This window comes from Mesocricetus auratus, unplaced genomic scaffold (genome assembly GCF_017639785.1).
Source record: "Mesocricetus auratus isolate SY011 unplaced genomic scaffold, BCM_Maur_2.0 Super-Scaffold_100033, whole genome shotgun sequence".
NCBI lineage: Eukaryota > Metazoa > Chordata > Mammalia > Rodentia > Cricetidae > Mesocricetus > Mesocricetus auratus.
In genome coordinates this window covers 13,950,811-13,978,754 of record NW_024429213.1, presented here as the reverse complement: position 1 = coordinate 13,978,754, position 27,944 = coordinate 13,950,811, and the positions used below count along the sequence as shown (strand labels likewise).

The 27,944-nt window shown below is 38.6% G+C and overlaps 1 protein-coding gene across 5 annotated transcripts in view; it reads right to left on the bottom strand.

The window, feature by feature from the left end:
• The window catches only part of Clcn5 (chloride voltage-gated channel 5), a 168,038-nt gene that overhangs the window by 124,629 nt on the left and 15,465 nt on the right, over positions 1-27,944 (bottom strand). Inside the window, exon 1 of one of the 5 annotated variants that reach the window (XM_021235944.2) lies at positions 14,320-14,563. The exons of 3 other annotated variants lie outside the window; for them this stretch is intronic. The gene's annotated coding sequence lies outside the window, so the exon portion shown is untranslated. Of the gene's footprint in view, positions 1-131; positions 357-14,319; positions 14,564-27,944 lie in introns of those variants that run through there. One more of the 5 variants, XM_040733673.1, reaches the window with a different exon arrangement.

The window sequence follows — 27,944 nt, the reverse complement described above, 5'->3', positions numbered from 1 at the left end:
AGGTCAGATGCCTGAAAAGTGAACACTGGGCATACAGTTACTAAGAACTGTGTGGCTGCAAATTAACCCACTTCCCTGAGTACACCCACTGCATATTCTGTCTCATTGGAGAATTTAAGGGACCAACTTACCCAAGGTGACATCTTTGGTTTGCCGCAGAGATAAAATCTGAACATAAGAAGCTTGACTCTAGTTGCCGCTGGTGGACACAAAAGAACCTTCTGCACTCTGTCCTTCCTCCAAGTGACTAAGATCAGTTGGTTATGGGCAATTGGAGAGGAGCAGCTGTCACCATCACAGCTGAACTAGCTCACTGCTGTTGGCCCAGCCCTGCCCACCACCTGCTCTATGACTTTAGGATTAGCCTTCTAGCATCCTAGACTTCTGGGAAAGAGAGAGGCATGGGGGGTGTTCCTCCTCCTCCATCCACCCACCCACCCACTTATCTATCTGTCTGTCTATCTATCTATCTATCTATCTATTCTATCTATCTATCTATCTTCTCTTCCTCTCCTTCCCTCCATTTCTGAATCTCTCCACAGATATAGTGAATCCATAAGGACACAGGACAACTTGAAAAGATTTCCCTTGTCTTGATATAAAGACCAGACCACTGATTTAGTCTAATAAGTGAAGGATGGTGGATCTCATATTCTCTACAAATGTCACCACACGACAACTGCATAACTGGAAATTACACTAGGCTTAGGGAGAAACATAGCACAGTTTAAAATTCTAGCACTGACAATTACTTGATGTCAGACCCCAGCCATTTCACTTCAATGAGCATTAATCTCTCCTATCTCTAAACTGGGTGGGTGTTGTCAGTTTCCCTGGGTTGTGAAGAGCACTTACATTCACTGCACTGTTGCCAGACTCGAGGTTTAAAGCACAGAAAAGATTCTCTGAGCACAGCTAGTACTTTCCTTCAAGTGGGCATTCAATGTTAGAGTGAAAAGTCCGTCTCTTCTGGGCCTACCCCCAAAAATACATTCTAAAGTCCTTCCCTATGCCCCTGCTTTACACTCTCCGCAAACATACATGCTCTAAACTCCTTCCCTACTCCCTAACCCCCATTAAATTAAAAACTTTAGAAAATGATCCAAATGGATAATCTTTTTGTTTGTTTGTTTGTGTTCTTTGTGTAACAGTCCTGGCTATCCTGGAACTCACTCTGTAGACCAGGCTAGCCTCGAACTCAGAGATTTGCCTGAGGACTCCTGAGTGCTAGGATTAAATCCATGTAGCACCATCACCCAGCAAATGGATAATCTTAATGAACTATAGGTGTATGTGAGTTTCCTTCCCTAAAAGAGACCTATTGATTCCCAAACTTATCTTTATTCTAAGCTTCCTTAATGGGACTTAGGAAAAAAATACTTTTTTTTTTTTGGTTTTTTTCGAGACAGGGTTTCTCTGTATTGTTTCGGAGGCTATCGGTCCAGCCCGGCCTCGAACTCACAGAGATCCGCCTGCCTCTGCCTCCCGAGTGCTGGGATTAAAGGCGTGCGCCACCAACGCCCGGCAAAAAAATACTTTTTAAAGCAGAGTTTTTTCTTACTTTTCTCTCAGATGACAAAATTAGCCAAAGTATACTTGCTTGTTTTACCCTAGTACATTAAATTTTTAAAAACCTATTATCATGCAGAATAAGCTAAGAATGAAGTTAAGTATACCCTTAGTGCCACAAAAAATACTGCTTATTGCTCTATCCTAACCTTTGAGAATACCTTGGTATGAATTTTTAAGAAATACTTATGCACAGAGACGAAGTCTGGAAGAAAACACAAAAATATTAACACCAGCTGTGTTGGAGAGAAAATCATACTGGCAAGTTACTCCCACATAACCAATATTAAATATAAAATTTAAAGTAAGTTTTCTGGCATATTCGACTGCAAACTAAAAGTTTTCTGGGCCCTTCCCTGCTCAAACCTATTGCTTCATAATGACATCATCCTTGTCTCCCTTCGTTTCAGCAGTCTCAACTAGGACCATCTCCCTCCTTTGCTCTTCCCTAGTTTAGCAAATCTCCAGGAAGATTTAATAACAATGACCACTTCAACCTACAGATCATTGCTTCCTGTGGATTTTCCTAACATATCGCCTTTGACTTTCTGATGCTGGCTAGCTTCCCTGGGGTTCTGTTACCAAGGATTATTTCTCACTTTCTGCATGGTTCTCACACTTCAGGATTCATCCTAACCCTCTAGAGAGCTTGTCAAAACAGCACTGGGCTCCACTCCCAGATCTCCCTCACTAGTTTGGGATTGTGCCATAGAATTTTCTTTTTGAATACTTCCGAGGTGATGCTGTCACTGCTGAAGGCCACACTTTAAGGACCATTGCTTTAAGGAAAACAGAAAAGTAGATTCCCAGGCAGATTTCACAACCTCTTCTGAATAATGTTTGATTTGGAAGGCTATCTTGGACAAGATGCCATTATATATGCCCAGCTATCTCACAACCAGATATTTTCAAACTGTCCCCAGAGATTCCTGAGTGTGCAAACAAGTGGGTCTCTGTTTCTTGTGCCTTCTCTTGGGCACTTTTCCTTCTGTTGGTTTGTTTTGTCCAGTTCTAATGTGTTAGTTTTTATCTTATTTTATTTTATTATTACCACACAGAAGCCTGTTTGTTTTTTCATGAAAGACAGAAAGAGGATGGATCCAGATGGGAGGAGAGGTGGGGAGGAGCTGGGAGGACTAGAGGGAGGGGAAAGCATCATCAGGATATATTATGTGAGGGGAAAATCTATTTTTAATAAAAAGAAAGTTCCCTACAAAATCATCCTTCTGTAAGAAGGAATTAGTTATGCTAGCAACCTAGCTTTCTTTCAATGAAGCAATGATGGCTCCTCCTCTTGTAGAAAAGATTGAAATCTTTCTCCCAATCTGATCCTTTTTAATTTGTCCATGCATCCATACTACTATTCATCAGGCACTATGAAGATACTTTGATTGATGAAGGAACATGTCTCTTTTCTTAGCATAGTCCCAATTAATTGGAGACACAGTGTGATCAACAAGTCCAGTAGACTGTAGGGACACGGAGCTGGGATTCACAGTATGTTTTCTAAAAGATGATAATAAGATAGGCAGGAGTCCATGACACAAGAGTGATGTGAGATGAGATCTCCAGGCAGTAGGTAAGACATACTCAAAAGCACAAGGACAAACAAAGTGAGACTCAAGAACTATCACTTCTTCCATGTGGCTGAAGGCAATTCCTATCTCTTCCCTTGTAGGAAAAGAAAAAGTGGAAGAAAGCAGCATTAGCAACTGTGCCTTCTTCTGAATGAAAACTAAATCTTTTTATCTCACATTTAATCATCTGATGCCTCCACTCATGCCTTAAATTACTGCCATTGAATTTCTCTATCAACCTCAGACCCTCAAAGAACCACTGTCTTGAGAAGCCTGACTTGAATCCCTGTCTTCTCCTTGCATAGAACTCACTACACTTGATTATAATTGGTTTTATCTGTCTGCCTTACTAAAGCCCCATGTTCCACTGTGGCAAGAATCATGGCAATTGTGTTCTTCGATGTACTGCCAGCATCCTGTACTCTCCCTGGCACAAATTAATGCCTTGAATATCAATTAAATGAATGGTGCTCTTAAGTTCCATATATATTAAACTGAATACTCATCAGCTCATTCCTTCTCTCAATTAAGGTCTGTGTTCAACACCACAAATCTGCTTCCTACCACTCCATTCCCATGTGCTCCTCAGAATCTTGGTGTCCAGTGGGAGTTTGTTTTTCTTCCTCCATACATCCATTTCTTGTTGTCTCAAGTAAGATCTGTCTTTTGAATACTTCATAAACATCTCATTTGGGACACAGCCTATGTAAATAATATTACCTATGGAATCAGATGTCAGCTCATCTCACACCTGCCTTTTAATTTGTGGCTGACTTTGAACAAGTTAATTATTCTCTCAGAGCCTTAATTTCCCTAACCTTAAATGTATTTAATAAGAGCAAGTGTATTAGATTGTTACAGAGTTATACATGCATATATGTAGCACGTAACACTTCTTAGCTACAAATGCTTCTTTTCCTCAAAGCATCTCTCACAAGGGTGAGAACAGAACAGGAAAACAGAAAGACCAAGTCAAAGATGAGCAATAAAATTCAGGCAGATTGAGAAAAATATTGAAAAACAAATAAAAATTTAAAAATTTGACACCCTCCCAGAGTTATACTTATTTCTCTGTTGCTGTTTCTCTCGAAATGTAACATGGTACTTAGTCAAGGAACAAAGTACTACATAAGAGAAATAAAAACATTTGTCTACAAAAAAACTTGTGTACAACTATTCATAAAGGATAATTGTTTTTAAATGCAAACAAATCACATATGATCATAAAATGGCATATTAAGCAATAAAAAAGAATGAAGCACATGATACATATTACAGCACAGATGCACCTTCAAGACATTGTGTTAAGTGAAAAAAATCCAGACATGAAAGGCCACACATTGCATTATTCATTTATGTGGAGCATCCAGAGTAGGTAAATTCATAGGAACTGAAAGTGGCTAGAAACTGACTGCTAACAGGTAGGGAGTTAGGTTTTCTCCTTTTTCTTTTGGGTTTTGTTTTTGCCTTAAAACTAAACAAATTCTTTTAAAAAGTCACATGTAGACAGCTGAGAGTTTATTTAGCAAGAATTGTGACCGGAAAAGTTTAGACTTAGGGATTAGAAATCCTTGGGTTGAGGCCCAGATGTATTTCCTAAGCTTTTTATCTTTAGTAAATTCCTCAGTGTTCCTTCATATTGGATAGGAGTAGAGGAAATGTATTTCATCTTTGTCACAAGATGATGTTGGCAGGATCTGCTGAGCTGATACGGTGACAGCATTTTTGTCAACCTTTGGGTTGGTTGACTCATAACATTTTTATTGTACATGTCTCTCAGCAGAAAAACATCTAAGTATGTACACCATACTTACAGTATAGACAAAATAAAACATAAAAACAATAGTGCAAATAGCATGAATGCATGAAATTCTCAAAACTTTTTAATTAAACTTTTATGATAAATGAAATGAGTCAATGATAATTTATTGAAAACCATAACTTTACTATGGTCATGTAAGAAAAGAGATTCTACTCCTAAGAAATATACAGTTATGCAATTATTTGAAGGTAAATTAGTCATGAACTGTGTACCTTTATCTTCAGTGGCTCAAGAAATATGTACAAATAACAGAAAAAATGTATAAACCAGGTTGTAGAAATAAAATAGGTGAATCTGGGGAAAGGATGTAAGGGGTTTTTGTACATTTTGGCCAGATTTTTAGGTGATTTCCGTTTTTAAAATTCTGAGCTCAAAGTCTTGCCTGGACCTTCAACAATGGCAATAAGAAGCTTGGCAGACTGTCTTGCTAGAGGAGCATCAATTTCACTGGCTTTAAAAAAAGGTAATTTAAAGGCAATCACTGATTTTGGGAGATTTTCCTACGTGTACTCAGACAATACAGAAGAACACATTTTCCAGGAAATCTAGTAAATACCACCATGAACAGTGAACATAGCTGGAACCTGATCTTAACCTACTTTTGTTTGTTACCATTTCTCCTCATTTCTGCCAAAGATGCCAACCTGAGCAGCCAAATAGATTGGGATGCTTCTTTCTTCCAGCTCCCAAATCAGGATCCATAGTTAAATCAAAAAAGGAATGGGTTGCTATTACTTCTGGTCTTTCCCCATACCGAGTGCAACAGAGTTACATTGTGGATAGGAGCAGAAAAGACCAGATCTACATTCATCCTTCCAGCTTCCACTTATAGGGTAAAAGTTCTACACAGGTGCCACAGGCTAAGAACACTGAGACCTGATCACACTCACTCAACTCCCTCTTTTTCTTTTTGGTTTTTTGAGACAGGGTTTCTCAGGATAGCACTGGCTGCCCTGGAACTCTCTCTGTAGACCAGGCTAGCCTCCAACTCACAGAGATCTGCTTGCTTCTGCCTCTAGAGTGCTGGGATTAAAGGTGTGTGCCACCACTGCCTGACAAATCAGCTCCATCTTTTTTCATATTTAAACAGTGTTAAAGTTTTATTTCAGTCAATGATTTGGTTCAACTGCTCATATAAATCCATTTCACCCCAAAAAGAAGCAAAATGCTTCTAGCGATGTAACACTTGACATCACCCATCCAGACATCTCCCACTACAGCCCGCAGAAAATTTCAATGGAGCTAGACCTCAAATAGAGTTTTATCCTCTAGATCATAAGTTTTCAAATTGCCTCTTAGATACCCATTGTCAGTCAATAGGCAGGGTAGACCACTGAGCTAACTCCTGATAGCTGAATTATCACTGGAAATAATTTATCCTAAGTGAAAACATGAAGACCCTGGGGTGGGAAAGACTCATGTGAGCCTCACTCACGCAGTGTCACCTAGAACAGCCTGTGTCACAGGCATCCACACTTCTTTCATTGTGGTGGTCAAGCTCAAGAGCAAAGGGTACAAGGCCACTCACTCACTGCAGGTTTCACAGTAGAAGACTAACACAGGAGGTACCATCTTAAAGCAGAGACTGCAACACCCTCTCACATCATAAAACCACTCAATTAAAGAGTATCCCTGAAAATCCTAGAGTTAGCATCATAATCAATGGTAAAGGACCAAATGCTAGCATAGAAACAAAGCAGTATGTACAATCATACAGTTATTCAATACAGTGCTGCAAGTTCTAGCCAGGCCAATTAGGTAGGAGAAATAGTGAAAGTATCACTAACTATAGTTGCCATGATCTTTTTTGTTATTGTTTTGTTTGTCTAGAAATAGGGTCTACCTAGGTAACACAGACAGACCTCAAATTTACTATGCAGCTGAGGATGACACTGAACTCCTGAACCTTTTGCTTCCACATCCTAAGTGCTGGAATTACAAATGGGAGCCACCATACTGAAGCAGGCATGATCCTAATATACAAAAAGTTCTCAAAAATTCACTTTTTAAAAAACCTATTTGAGCCGGGTGTTGGTGGCGCATGCCTTTAATCCCAGAACTCAGGAGGCAGAGGCAGGCGGATCTCTGTGAGTTTGAGACCAGCCTGGTCTACAAGAGCTAGTTCTAGGACAGCTTCCAAAGCCACAGAGAAACCCTGCCTAAAAAAAACAACAAGAAAACCTATTTGAACAGGTAAATGAGTTCATTAGGATAACAAGTTACTAGGTCAGTAGGCCAGGAAAAGAAATCCATGCAATTTTATACATTAGCAATGGACAATCTGAAATTGTATTAAGAAAACAACTGCATTTAAGAATTTCATGAAAAATGAATAAAATAAGAATTAGTGATAATGAACTCTATTTCTGTCATGAAGTAGTAATAAATGTAATAGAAAAAGTACCAACTTTGTATTGGGGAAACTCCAAATCATTGTTAAAAATAAATTAAAGAATGCCTACTCAAATGGAAGAATAGCATGATAGACAGTACCAAGTGTCAACAAGGAGGAGAAACTGGAGCCCTTATCCAAGGCTGCTGGAGATGCAAAATGTGCAGCTGCTCTCTTAAACAACTTGCTAATTCCTCAGAAATACTAAACATATCTACCACATGACTTAGAAATTCCACTCCTAGATGTACAGCCAAGAAAAATGAAAACCTATGTCCACCCAAAACTTTATAGGGGAATGTTCATAGTAACATCATTCATAATAGGTAAAAAAATGAAGCAAATCAAACATCCGTCAAGTGATGAATGGATAAGCAAAGTGCCATGCTGCTGCTCAATGGGGTATTATTCAGCCATGAAATGAAGTGCTTTGCCTGCTGCAGCATGGATAACCCTTGAAAATAAATGTGCTCAGTAAAAGGACCTAGTTACAAATGACCGCATAGTCTATGGTTCCATTTATAGGAAATGTTTAGAAAAGACAGGTCTTTAAACAAGAAATATATTAGTGGCTGCCTACGATGGGGTTGAGGAAGTACAAATTCACTGCTAATCAGTACAAGGCTTCTTTCAAAATAAAGAAAATGTGCTTAAGTTACATTTTGTGGTGGGTTTTCAACTAGAAGTGTATTTTTAACTATTAAAGTGTACACCTTCCTTTGAGCATGGCGGCATATACCTATAATCCTAGAACTAACTGCTTTGTTTGAGTGCAGCCTAGGCTATAGTTCTTGGCCACATAAAAAAGTCTCGTCTCAAATAAATCATTGTGCACTTTAAAATGGGTAAATTGCATAACATGTAAATTACATGTAAATAAAGTTATTTCAAAATGTAAATGTTCCAAACAAAGGCATTAAAGGAAGAAATATAAAGAGTGGATTTAAAAAGAAAGAATTACTGATTATTGACTGTCTACAAAAAAGTATTTTAAATATAATGACACAAATAATTTAAAGTAAAAGGCTGAGAAAGGATACAGCAAATGAACAGTAATCAAAAGAATGCTGAAAAATAGATTTTGGAACAAACGCTACCAGTAGACATAAAAATGATAATTTCTTTAGATTAAATGAAACAATCAATTGACACACTAATCCTAAATTTATAGGTATCTAACAGATGAGCTTCAAATATTTAAAACTAGAACCATGAACACAGATGAACACCTTCATAACAATTACAGATGGATATTTCGACTCCACTTTTTCAAAAACTGATAGAACGAATAGAAAAATTGGAAAAGATACAGAAAATTTTAAAATTTCTAGCAAATAATTGGATCTTACTGACATTTACAGAACATTCTATCCAATAACAGGATAATATATATTCCCTTCAAATACATGTGGAAAATTTACCAAAAAGCAAATACAAATTAGCCTATTTTTTGTCTGAGTGGGTTTAGAAGAATCCAAAGCATGCATAGTATATTCTCAGCCCAAAATAACATTAAATATGAAATCAAAAACATAAAAGTCAAGCACTAAAACTCCAAATATTAATAAACCATTAACAAAGCCAGGTGGTGGTGGTGGATACCTTTAATCCCAGCACTCAGGAGGCAGAGGCAGGCGGATCTCTGTGAGTTCGAAGCCAGCCTGGTCTACAGAACGAGTGCCAGAACAGGCTCCAAAGCTACACAGAGAAACCCTGTTTCAAAAAACCAAAAAAGAAAGAGAGAGAGAGAGAGGGAGGGAGGGAGGGAGGGAGGGAGGGAGGGAGGGAGGAAGGAAGGAAGGAAGGAAGGAAGGAAGGAAGGAAGGAAGGAAGGAAGGAAGGAAGGAAGGAAGGACGAAAGAAAAAGAAAGAAGCCATCAACAGGATACTAAGAGTTCGCATTGTTAATCCCAGCATTTGGGAAGTTGAGACAGGAGAACTGCTTCAAGTTTGAAGTCAACCTCCAGCCAGTCTGAGCTACAGGTTTCAAACAAACAAACAAAAAAAACCACCAAAAATAAATACCAGGAAAATTAAAAGTTAAGGGATGCAACTTAAATAGTACATGAAGGACCATTTATACCACTAAACTCTGACTCTAATGTCTCTAGTCAATGCCCCAGTTTACACGTAAAGAAACTACCAGAGGACAGATGGCACGGTGATGCATACCTGTCATCAGCCAACACTTGGGAAGTGGAGGCTTGAGGATAATGAACTGGGTCATCCTCAACTACATGTGGAGTTGAAGGTCAGCCTGGACTACATACAACTCAATCAAGGAAGAGGAGGGGGAAAACAAAACTAACAGAGAAAGTAAAATCCAAGTTTAACTGCAAGTAAAACCCAAGATAAAATGAAAAGCTAAAGTGTTAGAATAGCATAGTAGGAGTCCATGCCACGTAGAGGGATACTCTTTCAGCCTAGACACACCAGGGAGGGCCTAGGCCCTGCTCCAAATGATATGACAGATTTTGAAGATCCCCATGGAAGGCTTCACCCTCCCTGGGGAGGGGAGGGGGGGTAGGATAGGGGACTGGTGGCAGGCAGGAAAGGAGGGGAGGGAGAGAGAACTGGGATTGACATGTAAAACATGCTTTTTTCTAATTTAAATTTAAAAATATAGAAAGAAAAGAAGCTTTGGAGTGACATTTCACACTAGATTCACTATCATTTCATGAAAGAAAGGATAGTTGTATTGCCTGAATAAATACATGGGAAATATTTAAGGACATAGATATTTAAAACCTCATTAAGCATTATATTATATATAAGCACATCCTGGATCATTAAGAAATATAATTTTGAGTTCTTAGATGACAAACTATAAATAAACAAGTCAAATAAAAAGGATAGCATAGTGGAAATCAATGTGAAGGAAAGCATAAAAACAAAGAAAATCAAGGAAATAGTGAGATGGCTCTCTGAGAATATCAACTAAATGTATCATCTTCTAACCTTAGACAGGACATGGAAAAACTAAGAGAAGAAAAGATACTACTACCAGGAATGAGAAAGGAAAAATCATTTCAGAGTCCACAAAGTTTTTAAATGTAGGAAAATACTATTAAGAATTTTATTACAATAGATTTGAAAACACAGATGAAATGGACAAATTCCATTAAAGACACAAACTACAAAATCAGAATAAATAAGAAATAGATAATATGAATACAATATGCCTATTAAAGAATTTGGGTCTGCAGTTAAAAATATACCCCTTTCCATCACACTCGAAATCCAGCTGGCCTCACTAGGGAATTCTCCCAAATAATTACAACAGAGAAAACATCAACTAAACTAACTTTCACAAAACTGAAGATGACATAGTTTTTTCCTACTCACTCCATGAGACCAGTATTAATCTGATACCAATACCTGGAAAACATGTTTTAAGAAAAGAAAATTGAAGGCCAGTAGCATCCCTAATAGAATCATTTTAAATACAACAACATGTAAAGCTAATCAAGACTCAGTAGGGTTCACCTCAAGAATGTAAGATTGATAATGCTTGAAAAAAATTTTAATTCACCAGATTAAAATATTCTTAATGAAATGTATGATCATAGAAACAGATACAGAAAATCCACTTGGAAATCTAACATGTGTTTCTCATACTTAAACAAAAGCCCTTGACAAACTCGGAACAGATGAAAACCTTTACCTGACAGATGGAACTTCACCAACCTGAGAAAGAACAAAGGACAAAAAAAAACTTCTTTATGGGGATCAGAAACAAAGCCCGGATGAATACACACTTTCACCACTTCTCAACATTGTACTGGCAGTCCCAGCCAGGGCAATCTGGTAAGACAAAGAAATTAAAGCATGCAGACGAGAAAGAAAGATAAAAAAGCCCTTATTTGCGGGAGGCATGATTATCTCTACGAAGAATCTATAAAACTGCTACTAAAACAAGTGAGCTCAGTAATGTTCCAGGGTACAAAGTTAACGACTCACTGTCTTAATTACGGTTTCTATTGCTGTGATAAAAAATATCATAAACAAAAGCAACTTGGGGAAGAAAGGGTTTATTTCAACTTACAACTCTCACGTCACACTCCATTTCTGAGGGAAGGGGCAGGAATTGAAGGCTGGAGCTGATGTAGAGGCCATGGAGCACTGCTGCTTATTAGTTTGTTCCCTATGGTTTGCTTAGCCTGCTTCCTTATATCATCCAGGACCACTCACTCAGGAGTAGCACAGACCACTGTAGCATAGCCCCACCCGCATCAATCATTAATCAAGAAAATGTCCCACAGGCTTGTCCACAACCCGATCTGATAAGAGCATTTTCTCAAAGGAGGTACCCTCATTCCAAATGACTGTAGGCTATGTCAAGTTGACATAAAAACTAGCTAGCATACTGTCTACAGATCTATTCTGTTTTAACATACTACACATAAACCATAAAATATGAAATAAAAATAACATTTTAAATAGCACCAAGATAATAAAATACTTAGTGATAAATCTGAAAAAAGATATTTAACACCCACACATACACTGAAAACTACAAAATACCTCTAGGAAATGAAGTGCAACCTACATGGAGATACCTAGGTTTATTGTAGGCTATAATGTCTCAGAAAAGCTGATAAGAGCAGATAAAACTCACATATTATGAAGACCAAACTCTCAGAAATCAACAAACCAACACTAGACAGGTCCTCTAGTTTGTGACTTCAAAGGTCCTGGTTGGAACATGATAAGCATGACGATATGTTTATCTTCCAAGTGAAACAATAACACAAGATGATTGACTGACCCAGTTCCATCTTGCTGAACACGTTAGGAGTGCAGACACTTGGAGGTGACATATTATTCAGTCACTGGACATACCTGGTAAAGTTGAAGAAAGGCTTACCCCTGAGCTTTGGAGATTCAGTCACTACAAGACTGGGGCAGAATAAGGTAAGATCTGTGGGAGCCATAGAAAAGACAGGGCTTGGGCAAGTGACTAATGTTCTGGCCTTGAAAGAAGCAGCCTTGGAGTCATGCACCTGACACATAGAAAGTGCACCTCCCCCCAAAAAACTAGCTTAAATAATGTAATAAAATAACCTAATTTAATCACAGACCATTAATTAAAAATTGTCATAATCTAAATTAGTTCAGTACAAAATAATCATTACATGAAGAAAAAAGGAGTTTGATGAGTTCATCAATAGTAGAAGCATGATTTCAAGGGACAAAATAAATCTCTTTAAGCAAATTAACCTTACAGTTCCCTAAGGAAGGAACTTACTGCAGTTTACTCCAGGCAGCAGATTATGGATACAGATAGCCTGAACTCGAATCCTAGCATCTAATCTTAATAGCCAAAGAAAGCACAGCAAGAAACTGAGCCCCTAAGTGACTCAGTCACTTCACATATAAAAATGGAGGGCAGGAGTGGCCTGAGCATGCTAGTACATACCTGTAATCCCAGATATTCAGGACGCTAAGAGGCAGCAGGATCATAAATTCAAGACCCACCTGGAAAATACAAATGAGAACCTGTCTCCAAATAAGTAAAAACTAATAAGTTCTGCGGATATGGTTACTTGCCTGTATTTAATCTCTAGTATCACGGAAAAATAGGAAGGCAAAATAGCACATTTCATAAAATTGTCATGAAGATTAATGACTTAATATTTATATGGTGCTTAGAAGCCTAGAACATAGTTCATTGTATTTAAGCAAAAAAATGAGAATAAACATATTGCTACTTGTTCGTTAAAGCATCAACTGCCAAACATTTATCCAAGCTGCATTTTTCACTAAAATACACTCTGTTTACTTAAAACCAGATTGGATTAATGAGGTTTCCAGTCAAAACCTAACCTCTTACCTACTTCTCATATGGTGATTCTTCCTAAAGAACATTATCCAGGAAGTAGTTTGCTGCTCTGTTTGGAACTGATAACAACTCACTCCCCATCCCACCCCCCACCAAACTAAGACCAAGCTCAAGTCCTGGTGCTTAGAAGGCAATTCATTTTTAAGAAACAATTGGTTGACATTTTCTGACACATACTTGGAGCTCAATAAATGGTTGGTCATCGAACATTTTTACAAGCAAAAGTAAAATTTAACATACTTATTGTTCTCATTTACACAGTCAGCTAAAACTTCAAATAGGGAATAAAGGCTTCATACGAGGTAGTTACCACCTAATCAGTTAACCAACTTTAATAAATTTGCCCAAGATAATATTAGTGTTACTTAACTGCAGACTTACAGCTTTAATTTCTGTCAAAATGGTAATGAATGCAGATATTCCTTAGCAGACAAAGACAAACATAAAGAAGGTACTATATTCCAAATTGCCTCATTAGAAAATGTTAGCAGTGCTTTGGGATAATTCTGACATTAATTCACCAGTCAGTCCTCTTTGTGAGGGAGAATACTAAGATCATTGTGTTAAGCAAAATAAGCAAGATTCAGAGTGACAAATGTCCCACTTCCTGCTGAGACAGGAAGAATGTTATGAGATTTGTGACTACCCTAAGCTACTAATGAGTGTGAAGTCAACCTGATCTAGATAGCAAGACAATTCTTACGAAAAGCTGAATCACCCATACACAGATCAGCAAGGAGAAGCCTGCAGTATGGCAGAGTCAGATTTGTTTGCTCGTCATAAAGGACCACACCCAAGGAGTGCCGTCTAACGAGAAAGTGGAAGGGTTCTTCTGTCGTTTCCTGTTGAAGGACTATATGGAGGGCCTAAGGAAAATGGATTCCAGTCTGGATTGGTCACCGGGTGAGAGTTAGAAAAAAGGCTGTCATATACTGGAGACTGGGTCTGTCATGAGCCAAGAACAACTCAGGAATTGGGAATGCCCATAACAAATAGAAAAGCAAGTCAGATCTGAAGACATCATAAAGAAAGCAAGGAATAGTCCCTGAAAGCAAGGTATCTGCTTGGCATCCTACAGGTGCTGCACAACTTTGAGAAAAATGACATTTCTTGTTACCTTGGCACTGTGCCAGCTCAATCCACAAAAGAACTGCCTTTTCCTTTCTTGTTCTCAGCTGACTCCTATGTCTCGGACATTTTTTATTCTTTCAGTGGCACAGGCATGGATGCTGAGAATCTTTAAGTTTCTCTTTGGTCATGTAGATAGTAAGACCTGAGACAAATTTACATGAGTAAATATTTCAACTTCATGTCTACTGACTTGGAAATCTTAGGTAGGACACTGAAAACTTCAGGGACATCTTATTTATTTAGTTATCTGTTCTTTGATAATTTCATGCAATATATTTATATATTCTTTTCCTTCTCCGAACTCCTCCCAGATAGTCCCCTAAATCCCCACCCACCCAACTCCATGTTCTGTCCCTCTTAAAAAGCAAACAACATGGATTCCGATTTGTGCTGGCTAACTATGACTACTCCTAAGCATGAGGCTTACCCTGGTATGTGGTTAATAAAATAAACCTAGAGTGTCACTTCATTGAAGAAAACTGACTTTCCCAAGATTTTCTCTTTTTTGATTCTGAAAGTTATAACGTGTGCGCAGATGAGACAATAGGGGAAATGAACATCTTGTTACTTTGATGATGTTAAGAACAAGATGTGGTTTTCCGGATGATGACTAAGATCTTAGAATTATGAATTTCTGGTAAGGGGTGGAGGAAATTTTACAATTACCAGGAAGAAATCATTATGCTATAGATTCTCATTTTAATTATGAAAATATGAATGGACTTAAATGAAAATTTAGAGGGGGGAAAAAACACCAAATGTGAACAGAAAGAAAACCCACACAAGAATATCCATGGTTTCTCAAGACCAAAGATTTAAAAAGCAAACCTAGGACTGGAGATGCCCATGTATTGCTTTCAGTGTACTGGTAACAAGGTCACTAGAATGCCTGCCTGGATTACAAGAAAACAAAAGTGGGTTAGAGAGATGATGGCTCCTCAGTAAAGAGTTCATATGACTCTTGCAGAAAACAGGTGTTTAGTTCCAACACCCAGACTTGGTGATTCACAATGGCCTGCAACTCCAGCTCCAGTGGTATACAATGCCTTTGACCTCCACAGGCATCTGCACTCATATATACATATCTGTACACAGATATATACATATAAATGTAGTTAAAAATAAATCTTTTTCCAAAAGAAAGCAAAGGTGACCGCACAGTTGTCAGGAATGGCTGAGAAGGCACCTAGCACTTGGTCATGGAAGGAAGTACTATACCGATTAAAGAATGGTGCTTTGGAGAGACACTGACAAGGAGTCAAGTCCTGTGCACCTTCATAATTGTCAAGTAATCTTAGCCGAGACATCTGCCTTCTTGGAACCTTGACTGGAATCTATAATCTGTCTATGAGAGTGCTTACTTGCTTTACTAAACTGTTCATGGAAAGTAAAGGGCATATAATGCATTCAAACATCCATTGCAGCAGGCATTCAAAACAGGACTTCTGTAATTTCAAGCCAGACAATATCCAAGCATGGAGAGAGAAGCTGGGCACAAAGTCTCAGCCATAGTTAAAGAGGTATTAGTCATCTATCAATGTTGGGAGAAGGAAAGTCAGCTTTCTTTAAAAGTGTGGCCCCTGGTAGGTTGACCATACTCCAGCAGAAGGCCACACGTCCAAGAGTACTTACACAGCACAAATCAGACTTGATGGGTTTAAAAACAAAAAGAACAACAAAGTTGGGTGGATAAGGAAGGGTGAGTGAGTCTGGGAGGAGTGGGAGGGAATGAATATAATCAATATACATTGTACAAAATTCCCAAAGATCCAATGAAAAAAACATAGATATGACCATCATTATCACTACCAACCACAGTATCATCTACAGTAAAAAAAAAAAAGTAGTTCTTATGGGATTCAACAAACCAAAGGGTTGGTTGAGAATGAAAAGCAAAGAGAAAGAAGTACTATGTTATTTAAGCACATTATGAACACCCTTGAAACACAAAAAAAGTATTGAATTTCACCCCTCCCCTACTTCTCTTCCTTTCTAAACAGGAATAGGCAACTTGATGCGTGCAAACACACACACACACACACACACACACACACACACACACACACAAATCTTCCCACCTATGCTCTCTGAATCCTGTGACACCTAATCTGAATTTGTGAGCCATGATAACCTGTGAAAGATTAATTCTTAGTAGAGAGACTAACAGAGAACCATATTGCATGATGGTTCACTGGAGTGAAGTAAGGTGAAGACTGAAAGGTGAGGAAATATACAAGATTCTTTCAACATATTTTAAGATAAAGAAAAGGGAACAAATATCCCATTTGTCTCTGACATTGGTAAGACCAAAAAGAGTTGGAGGGAGTGCAGGAGAGATTCTTTGATGTTTGCAATCATAAGAAAATAAGCCCTTTTAAAAAATACAGAAGATACAAGAAGGGAGATTATCAGTGGAACAGAATATCTTAAAGGTGTCATCAGAGGATAGGTAAGACCAAAAGCAATGCCCAGTGTTGGAGAAGATAACGCAAAAACAAAGCAGCTATGGATCTGTGTGTTTGAAAGAAAAGAGCATCTGTAACCGATGAGCTCTCTCTTCACAAGGAGATATGTAACTACATTATGTGCTGATTGGAGTTGGGGCAAGAGAGGGCTAAATTAAAGGGCTGGAAGGTATGGTAGAAAATGGAACAACTGCTATGGGAAGTCGAAAAAGAAACCGACTAGGAATGTGTAAAGGGATTAGTATGCGGCTGTTCAGGATCCAGCTGTGGTTAGAAATCATAGCTTGGTCATGGATATAATGAGCATGGTGAGGCAATTTTCCCTAGTATTTACTCAGAAGCCTGGGAACCGGACAGAGGAAAACAGATGCGAAAATCCATTTAGGTTTGGGGATTGGCAGGGCAGGTGCAGCGGAACAAGAGGAACGCGAGGGAATTGAGGACACTGTGGAAATGAATATCAAATGACTGGTGGAGTCAAGTGAAAGTAGGAATACTTGTTGGGTGGGAAAGGACCTGGGACTGGTGACGGGCTGGAAGTCAAGGAGAAAAGAAAATGGACTCAGAGAAATGCTGGGAAAGAGAACAACAGATGTGGGACAGTTCCACATGGTGACATGATTAGTCAGTGTGACCAAATGAAGAGGTAAAAAATGAAGGTCACATGACTGGAAGTCAAGAAGAGTTATGTGGGGCACCTGGGAACTCATCAGTATAGCCACTGATGAGATCTAAAGTGATGCCAGAAGTCATTGCTGCATAGAAAAGGAATTCAAGTACCAAGGGCTTCAAAGGAAGAAGACAAGCAAGTTAACTCAGACTTTGCTCTGTGCCTGCACAATACCTGGTAACATGCACGTCAAAGAGAAAAGGGGAAAGGAAAAGTGTTGAACAACACTCCGGCTCCGGAAGCTTGCTTGAGAATGAGGAATTAGCAGACTAAGCAGCTTCCATCTGAAAGGCTTCTGAGGCGGGTGGGGAACAGTATCAACAAGGAAAAGCGTTCCAGCAAGATGGTTGTAATTACGTGGACTTTTGGTTTTTCCACCACAGAACACAGATTTGGGAAGACAAGGGAGATCAGAGGGAGAAAAAGTGCCATCCAGGAAACACTATGGTTATGAAACGGGGAGGGCTATGTTGAATTCATAACAGAGACATTTCATCCTTTAGGATTCTGAGGAAGCAATAGAGGAACTAGAAACTCTGTAAGTTTGACCAAGAAAGAAGAAGTGATTAGTTAAAAGTAGAAGTGAAATAAGCTTTAGGAAATGTGGCCAGATCATCTTAAACACTTCTCAGTAACAACTATAGATACAACAACAAAAATATAGGTATGAACATACCCTACACACACTGGGAATAAGGATTTCTACAGTCGATCACTGACCCTTTAAGTAGACTAATATTTAAGAGAAATAAGAATTAAAGGAACAGTTTCACAATATTAGTAGCCCTCAAAATTGTAGAAGAGATAAAAAAGTAGATACCACTTAAGAACACAATATGACTAAACAGAAAACATACTAGTAGGCAACAGGAACTAATGTAGCTACAACAGGTGCACATTCCTCAACGTAAGATAATCTACCCTGTGTAGAAAATATATCTGAACAGGTGATGGAGGGACAGCAAGTATGCAAGCAAGGATGCCAGTGGAATGATTCGGTTCCTATTTCTATCCCATCTTAAATGGTAGAGCTACTATTCCACACTGGTAATGGCAGAACCAAGAGGAAAAGGTACTAAAATGTGAGAAATAATAGGCAGTCTCAAATGAATGTGGCTCTGTGGGTCCAAATGTAGTATAGGCTATGGTCTTAAGGTAACCAGCACTCCTGATTATGAAGTTTCTGCTGATGATCTTTGCAAAAAAATCATGGTGTGCTGAAGATAGCTCTCTGGTAGAACACTTGTCTAATACATGTGAGGCTGTGAATTTGATGCCAAATATCACCAAAAATATATCATGGCAGAGTAGAAAGATGAAGGAAGGCTATAGTTTGACTAGTAGCCCAGTTTTCCAAAGCTATAAGATTTCCAAAACACTGTATAAACAAAAAAGGGTTCGTTGTGGTGTTACACACATATAATCCCAGCACTCTGGAATCAGAGGTAGGTGAATCTCTGTAAGGAGGAGGTTAGCCTGGTCTACATATTGAGGTCTAAGAAAGTTAAGTCTACAGAGAAAGATACTGTCTCAAAAAACAAAACTAAACAAAAAATACAAAAGTGGTTATCATAATGCACACAGACAGTTCACAATGAACTACTGAACAGATTGTTATGAGCAATGTTCATGAGAGTTGTAAAATGTGGTAATGTCATTGGCTCAATGTTTTGACTTTCAGTATGTAGTTTAAGAAAATTTTTCTTTATAGAATACATTCACAACAGACAGTAAAGTGTGTCCCAGAGTATTAAACAAGTAGGTTGTTTCATGGTAGAGTGAATAATCTTACTCTAAGAGATTACTAATGGAAATTCAAGGACTGGGGTGGAACTTCAAGGAAACTATGCTAAATGGGAAAAAAACAGCTTAAAGGGGTATATTTATTGTGTATTGTTCTGTTTATGTGACATTCATAAAAATAATGTAATTTTAGAGATGGAAACCAGCATAGTGGTAACCAGGATTGGTTCCAGGGAACAGGAAGGGGTGTGGCTATAAGAGAGTAGCACAAAGGGGTCCTATATTGGTGGTAGTTCAGCATCTTGACTGTGGTGGTGCTTAAGCAAAGCTACATGTGATAAAGCCGCATATAATGAACGCACATACTAAAGTGTGCTTTTGCTTGTGTCTCATCCCCCTATAGCCTCTGTAGATTGTACCAATGCCAGTTTCTTGGTTTGATGTTATACTAGAGTCATATATGATGTTACTATTGAAGGAAGCTAGAGGAAGAAGTAGAAGAACACAAGACTCTCCTGGATACCTCTTTGCAGTAACCATAATTATCTAAATGTATAAATATTATCTTAAAATAAAAAGGGTGGGTTTTTTGTTTTTGTTTGGGGGGAGATTGTTTATTTGGGAAAAGATCTTGCTATATATAGCTCTGGCTGTCCCGGAACTCAGTATGTAGGCCAAGCTGACCTCAAACTCACAGAGCTCTGCCTGCCTCTGCCCCCTGAGTATTGGTATTAAAGGCACATTCACCATACCAGGTTAAAAAGACTTTTTAAATGGTAACTAATAGATCGACGTTTACCCCTCAGGAGTACTACTTGTAGGCTTCAGGAGTCTGTAATTAGCAGTGTTAAAACACCATTTTCGACCAAGTTTTTGAAAATTACAAAGCATATATAAAAGAGGGAGACACGATTAATCTGTTTTCAGATAGAACTAGAATCCAAATCTTTGACAGGCTGGATTAAGTACTGCCAAGTAAAGGAGAGAAAGGTAGTAGCCACTTTATATCCCCTAGCTATGGCAGTGTGTGACACAAGGAAAGGGCAAAAAATATGAAAAATAAACGAATGTAGATGCTTGTCTCCAGCATAAAAGTGTGAATGTCAGCTGCATATGTAGCTCGGTTGATAGTGCTTGCATAGATGCAAGAAACTCTGGGTTCAATTCCTAGCACGGCAGAAACTAGGTGTGGAGAGCCAACCTCTAATTCTAGTAATTGGGAAGTAGAGATGGGAGGACCACAGCCATCTTGGAATTCAGGAGTCCTTATCATTAAAAAAGAAAAAAGTAAGTGAGCCCGGCAGTGGTGGCGCACGCCTTTAATCACAGTACTCAGGAGGCAGAGGCAGGCAGATCTCTGTGAGTTCAAGGCCAGCCTGTTCTACAGAGTGTGTTCCAGGACAGTCAGGGTTACAAAGAGAAACCCTATCTCAAAAAACAAAAGAGTAAGTGAATTAAAATTTTAAAGATATTTGAGGATGTCAGGTGTGACAGCACTCACCTTTAATCCTAATACTCGGGAGACAGGCAGATGGATTTCTGTAAGGTTAAGGCTAGCCTAGTCTACACATGAAACTGTCTCCAAAAAATTCAAGATTATTGGAAGTGCAGTTTATAAGATTCTGTAGTCAACAGAATGATAATAATACTGAAACACTCAATTTCATTAATAAACTACGTATTCTTTTTCTAGAAGGGCCTTGCTTAATTGTTCAGGCTGTCCCCAAACTCAAAATCCCTCTTTGCCTCAGCCTTTCAAATAGCTAGGATTATAGGCATAGGCCACCATGCCCAGCAATAAAGGATTTACTTTTTAAAGAAAGTGGGGTGCAGTTAAATATTACAACATTACTGTGATAAATATCAGGTCTTGGAGAAAATCATCACAAATAAGTGTCTAAATATCCTGTTACAGCCGTGTGTTGGTGGCACACGCCTTTAATCCCAGCACTTGGGAGGCAGAGGCAGGCGGATCTCTGTGAGTTCGAGGCCAGCCTGGTCTACAGATCGAGTTCCAAGAGAGCCTCCAAAAGAATCCAGAGAAACCCTGCCTCAAAAAACAAAAAAAATCCTGTTATATGAAAAACAAGACAGTCGAGCATGGTGGCACATGCCTATAATCCTAGCACATGGGAGGTGCAGACAGGAAGATCAGGAGTTTATGGCCACCCGAGGCTACACAGCAAGTTTGAAGTCAGAGTGGTCTACAAAAGATCCTGTCTCAAACGAAAAGTGTGTGTGTGTGTGTGTGTGTGTGTGTGTGTGGTGGCATAATACAAGGTATTTAGCCTAGTAAACAGTAAATGTAACAAGTAGAGAAGAAAAGTTAGTAATTATTATGTATGTCATAAAACAATGGTAGTATTATTATACCTCACTGTAGATAACATAATGTTTTAGCATTCACAGCATACTTTTACCTTTTTTTCTTTTGTAAGGGGGTAAGTTCAAAACAGGGTCTCAAACTACAGCTTAGGTTGGCCTAGAACTCACTATATAACAAGGCTGAGTCCCAACACACCTCGGCCCTCCTGTCTCAGTCTCTGAGGGATGGGATTACAGATGTGAGCCATTACATCCTGCTCCAATATTACTCGCCTCCTCACCTCTGCAATGTTGGAAAGCAAGCAAGAAGGGAAGAGGTTTCTTCTGCTCAGCACTAGAGGTCATAAACAAACTTGAGCTGTCTGACATAAAGGACTTTCCAACATCTCAATCTTCATGAGACTGGAAAAACCATTATAAAAGCACCCAAGACATGCTAGTAGACAGCTTGGGTACTGTAAATTTCATTATCTGATGCAACCATCACAAAAATCCTGTGAAGTGCTCGCTATTATCCTGTTACGGATGAGAGAATTAAAGCACTGAGAACTTAACTAATCTGCCCGAGGATATAACCACAGCTAGCCAAGTATCAGAGCTAAACTTCAAATTCAGGAACATTCACCACAACCACTGGCTAAGGCCACTGCAAGGTGAGTGGTCTAATTGTCTCAGCCAAAGGGTGCACTAGACCAACATATTCACAGGTAACAAGGTTCTAGAAAGCTTGGATGGTAGGCCAGTTTGAACTCAAAATCTATCATGATTCCTGTCTAGGGCTCTAAAACACCAAATCATATTGTTTGAAAGTATACACAAGAGCATCAAGCATCTTAAGACATGTTAAGACAGACCTTTGGAATAATGGTAGACAGATAGATGGATGGACGGACAGACGATAAGCAGGCAGGCAGGTGTTTAGTTTTGTGAAATTGACACAATCTAGACTCACATGTGCATCTAAATGAGGTATCGTCTATAGGAAACTGACCTCTGGGCACGTATGCTGGGAATTACATTGATTAGTGAGTAGACCTGCCCACTGTGAGTGGCAGCACTCCCTGCACAGGAGACGGTACAAGAGTGGAGAGCTAGCACACAAGCATTAATTCATTGTTCTCTGTTCTTGACTGCGGACATAGCTGCCTCAAGTTCCTGTAGCCTTGACTTCCCTGCCATGATTTACTACAGCCTAGAATTGGAAGCCAAATAACCTCTCTTCTAAATTGCTTTTGTCAGGGTTTTTTATCTCAGCAACAGGATATGAAACTAAGAAAAACACACAGAGATTTTAAAAAAGAAAAAGACTGGCTTAGCTATGCCACAATTTGCAGTTTGGAAGTTTGTTAGTTGTAAAAAAAAAAAAACAATGGATTTCATGAAAACTACAGTTACAGCTAAAATATTATCTATGTAATATTTGTTATTCCAATTCTTATTCCCACGAACTGATGTAACATACATTAAAAAGCACAAACTACTATAAGCTACAAAGGCAATGGCTAATGCATTTGACAACATAAAATGAAGAACTTGTTGCGTACAGTGGTACACTTGTATTCCCAGAACTTGGGGAGGGATAAGCAGGGGAATGAGGTGTCCATGTTCATCCTCAGTTATATAGCAACTTAAAGGCCAGCCTGGGCTATGTGAGACTCTGTCTAAAAAACTTTTTTAACAAGAGTGGATTACAATAATTTCTAATTTTTAAAAGAAAAGAAATACACTACCATTTCTCACTGAGACAGCTATTGTAACATCTCACAAGAGGACTCCTTTGTAGCTTTAACATTTTAGGATTCTATAAAAGGAAAAATCAGGTGACTACTATCCTCTGGAAAGCAGGAAGGAATCAATATGGCATATTCTATATTAATGAGGCAAAACTTTATTAGCATAAAACCAACAAGCCAAAAGAAATGAATAAAATACACCTACAAAACAATGGCAACCTGCTTGCAGTTACAGACTCAAGCACCCCTACTGCTTAGTTATATAGTTCTTTTCTTTCCAAATTTCACCTTGAAAACAGTATTCTTTCATTTATAAAGCTTTAAAATTTGATTTGTTTTCTTTTGTGTTCATGCGTATCTGTGACTGAGTGTTCGTAAGCACACCATATGCACACATGAGCAGAAGAGCATCAGAAGAGGGCATCGGAACCTCTGGAACCGGAGTTCCAGGAATAGTGAGCAACCACGGAAGTGCTGGGAACTGAATCCAGCTGTGCTCAAGGGTCCTCTACAAGAGCAGTCAGTGCTTTTAACCAAGACATTTCTCCCGCCCCTCAAAGCTAGTTTTAAAATGCCAAACATCTTCTACACAAAAGCAAAGCAACCAGCCAGGCATGGTAGTACATGCCTGTAATCCTAGTACTTGGGACTGGAGGAAGTGTAGAAGTTCAAAGTCATCCCCAGCACAATAGTGAAGAAGTTTCTGTTAGAGTGGAACTCCTGACCTCTTTCTGCTTTATTACCTCCCTCTCCCTGTGGAGAATGCTACAATTATTTGGCTGAGATATTAGACAAGAAAATTTTTAAGTTAAATCTAATTTCAAGATGGGGCCATTTTCACTAGTTTTAAAACAAACAATTCATCCACCAGGCATAACAGTGAATACCTTTAATCCCAATATTCAGAAGGGAAAGGTGGGCCAATTTCCATGAGTTCAAAGACACTCTGATCCACACAGAGAACTCCAGGCCAGCCAGGATTACACAGTGAGACCCTATCTCAAAAACTGCAACAAGAAATTATCTGCTCACCTGCCCATCTCTATTACCCCAAAACATACGTGAAGCCATGAACTTTGTGTGTAATCAACCCTTGCAGCCTGGGTGATCCAGAAGCTCAGAAATCAAAAGACTTCAGATATGTAATCTATTCTATGATTGGAAGATCCTGTGTATGTACAAAAGACTTCAGATACGTAATCTATTCTACGATAGGAAGATCCTGTGGATGTACAAAAAAGCAGTGACATGAAGAAGGTATAGCTAACAATACAAACAAATCCGTATCTCAAGCTATCTGACTTCTCTCCAACTTGTACCACACCAAACCTCCATTTGCTGAGCAAACAATCATCTGAACTCAGGGACCTGTCCCCAATATCTGAGTATGGAGGATACCTCTACCTATTTTTCTTCAACCAGCTCAAAATTCACCTGTTTCCTAACGTTCCCTCCTTAACCTAGTTGCAAATTATTACTGTTTACTGAGGATTCTGAGTTCTTTGTTTCTACTACTCATTATATGTATGTAATCCTTTTACTAGAGTATAAATTCTTAATGGAAAGATTCAAGTCAATAGTTTTATATGAGCTACAGTATCAACACAATGCTTTACATGGTTGTTCAAGACTTTCAACTAATGTGTTCCTAAGTTTAAATGCTCCCTTGCTCATCGACCCTTAATAACACAGTCATTACAGAGCAGGTAATATATCATCTTTCCAGAATGGCTGCAGCAGCTAACTTCAGTCCAATGTATTTAACCTTTTTTGTCTTCTTCTGTTTTTAGTCTCATGTACATGATACAAGGGTGAGGCATTTCCACATTTCTAAGAGCTGACTTGATAAAACAATCTATGGCAACACTCTCTAACGGGAATAAAAGACACACAGGCAATTTTAAATTTTCTAAATGCTTGAATTAAGAAAAGTAAAAAGAAATCTACTGAAATGAGAATGTAACACTGTATTTTATTGAATCAAATACATACAAAATGGTATCTTTCTATAGGTAACAATGAAAACATTATTATAGCATTTTAGATTCTTCTGTATACGAAGTCTTTAAAATCAATTGGATATTTTATATTTATAGCGTATATACATTCATACCAGGAATTACGTATTAGTTATGGAAGTTATTTACTTAATTTCTCTTTGCCCCATCTTCTTCAGTTTAAAGAGAAGAATATTACTACCAATCTTATACAGCTGAATTGCAGTGGAAAATGTGTATGAAGGGTTTAAAACAGATTCTGGGCCGGGCAGTGGTGGCGCACGCCTTTAATCCCAGCACTCGGGAGGCAGAGGCAGGCGGATCTCTGTGAGTTCGAGGCCAGGCTGGACCGATAGCCTCCAAAACAATACGAGAAACCCTGTCTCGTAAAAACAAAAAAAAAAAAAAACAGATTCTGGGAGCTGGCAAGATGAGTCAGCAGTAAAGGTACCTGCTGCCAAGCTTGGCCACCTGATTTCATACCTGGACCCAAATGATGGTAGGAGAAAACCCTAGTGCTGCAAGTTGTGCATACACACACACACACACACACACACACACACACACACAAACACACACACACACTTAATTCAATGTAATTTTAAAAATTAAAACAGTTTAGAGATGAGTTAATGATAAATTACCATTCTACAACCAGAATACTTAGAAAAGTAAATAAATGGTTCACCTAGCTGATACTGACACTGCTGCCACTGAAATCTAAATAGCCAACAGAGCCCCCAGCTTTCAACTAGGTAGCAAAGTTTAGAATTACAGGATATTGACAAAAACACTAAGGACATCAAGAATCACATTCAAGATCTCTCAATCTACTCCAAATTCCCTGGATCTGGGTTCCTCGGCTCTAGCCAATACTGACACTATTATCTACAAAGAATACTTTTTTCCAGGGGCTGGCCGGTACAGTATACAGATTATGTAAGTAACTTCCTGGTCTTCCATGCCAGTAACACCTCTCCACCATTGTGAAAACCAAAATGCCTCCAGATGTTTCCAAATGCCCCTAGAGACCAAAACCACCCTTGGTTGAAACCACTACTATGGATAATCTACTATAGCTACCCTCAGTTCCTTTGGAATTAAGTTGATGCAAGTATCACCAAGTCTCAGTGTGTCACTATTTATCAAGCAGACTCATTAATACAATATGCAACCTTCACAGGCAATATGGGTAGAAAGAGGCATATCTTTTTGAGATAATTTGCAATTACTACACATACCCATGTATATTTTTCAGACAAAAAAGAGTTTTCACACACATGATGATTTTTGTAGCTAATACTTGAAAGTAAGATATTTAACTTTTAGAACTCACAATGTAATTTTTTAAATGTGAGTACACTGACTTTAATTTACCTAACAAAGTTTCCAATATACACACCCATCTCCCACACCATTCTTCTCATGCTCCCTGTTTCCCACTAAACTACTCTTATGTTCTGGCTCCCCATGGCTAGGCCTTATACTCAGTCACTACCTAATCACTGCACGTTTTAGAAGAAAGCTTACATGGCGGACTTCAAATGCCACCTCTACACAACTCTCAAACTCCTATGACATTTGTGTTAGTTACCTATCCACTACCAGAACAAATACCTGACAAGAACCAACTTATATTTAATCCTGCTTCATACTTCCTGGAGGTTTCTGCCAATGTATGGTTGGCCTACTGTTTTAGGTCTGTGGTAACACAGTACACACAGGACAGAAGCATATGACAGAGGAAGCTGCTCACTTCATGACAGCATGAAAGTGCAAGAGAGGCAAAAGAGTGGCCTCAGGGGCTCTACCACCTCCCTATAGCACCACAGGCTAAGAGCCAAGCCTTCAACAGATAGGGCTTTGGTAGCCATTCCAAATCCCATAAAAGCAGTGTTCCAAAATGTTCCTGAATGCATCTTTAACAATATTTAGTTACAGTTATTTGTGCAGGTATTCTAACTTCCTCAGACTGGTTGCTTTTCCCTGAGGGGCCATTGTCTGTTTCTGATTCATCCTAGTCCTATGTATGCCATATAGTAGTGTTTTATAAATACATGATAGTCACAAAATTACTTTAGAAAGAATAAAGAACTTTGCCACAGAAGTATAGTCCACTTATTCACAAACTACTTATTCAAGATCTCTAATCTTTCTTATACCCTTGAACTCATTTCGTTTGCTATTAAGATCACAGCATGGGCTGTAGACATGGCTCAGCTGTTAAAGGTGTTCTTACATTTCTGCTCACATCCAGAAACAAAAGAACACCATAGGATTTTAGTAGAAACAAGATTTTGGGCACTGTGCTCCTAGGAATACAAATTGACTGAGAGTACAGGCTCCCTAATGAGGTTGCTGTGTACCCAGGCTCCACCAGTTTCAATTTCAAAATAAAACTTAACCACTCTGTGCTCTACTTCCTGATCCTTAAGCAGTTATTGAGAAGAGGAAAGATAATCCTCATGAAGCAATTTAACTTACAAACTGTAAGTATTCAATAAGTGATAATTGTTTTTATTATGATTACTCCTTTCTTGACTCCCATTTATTATTATTATCATTATTATTATTATTATTAATTAGGACTCCTCTTTCTTGATTCCCATCAAATCAAAATACTGTGGAATGGGAAATAGAAGCAACATCTGTTACCCAGAGCAGCCATGTACAGGTTT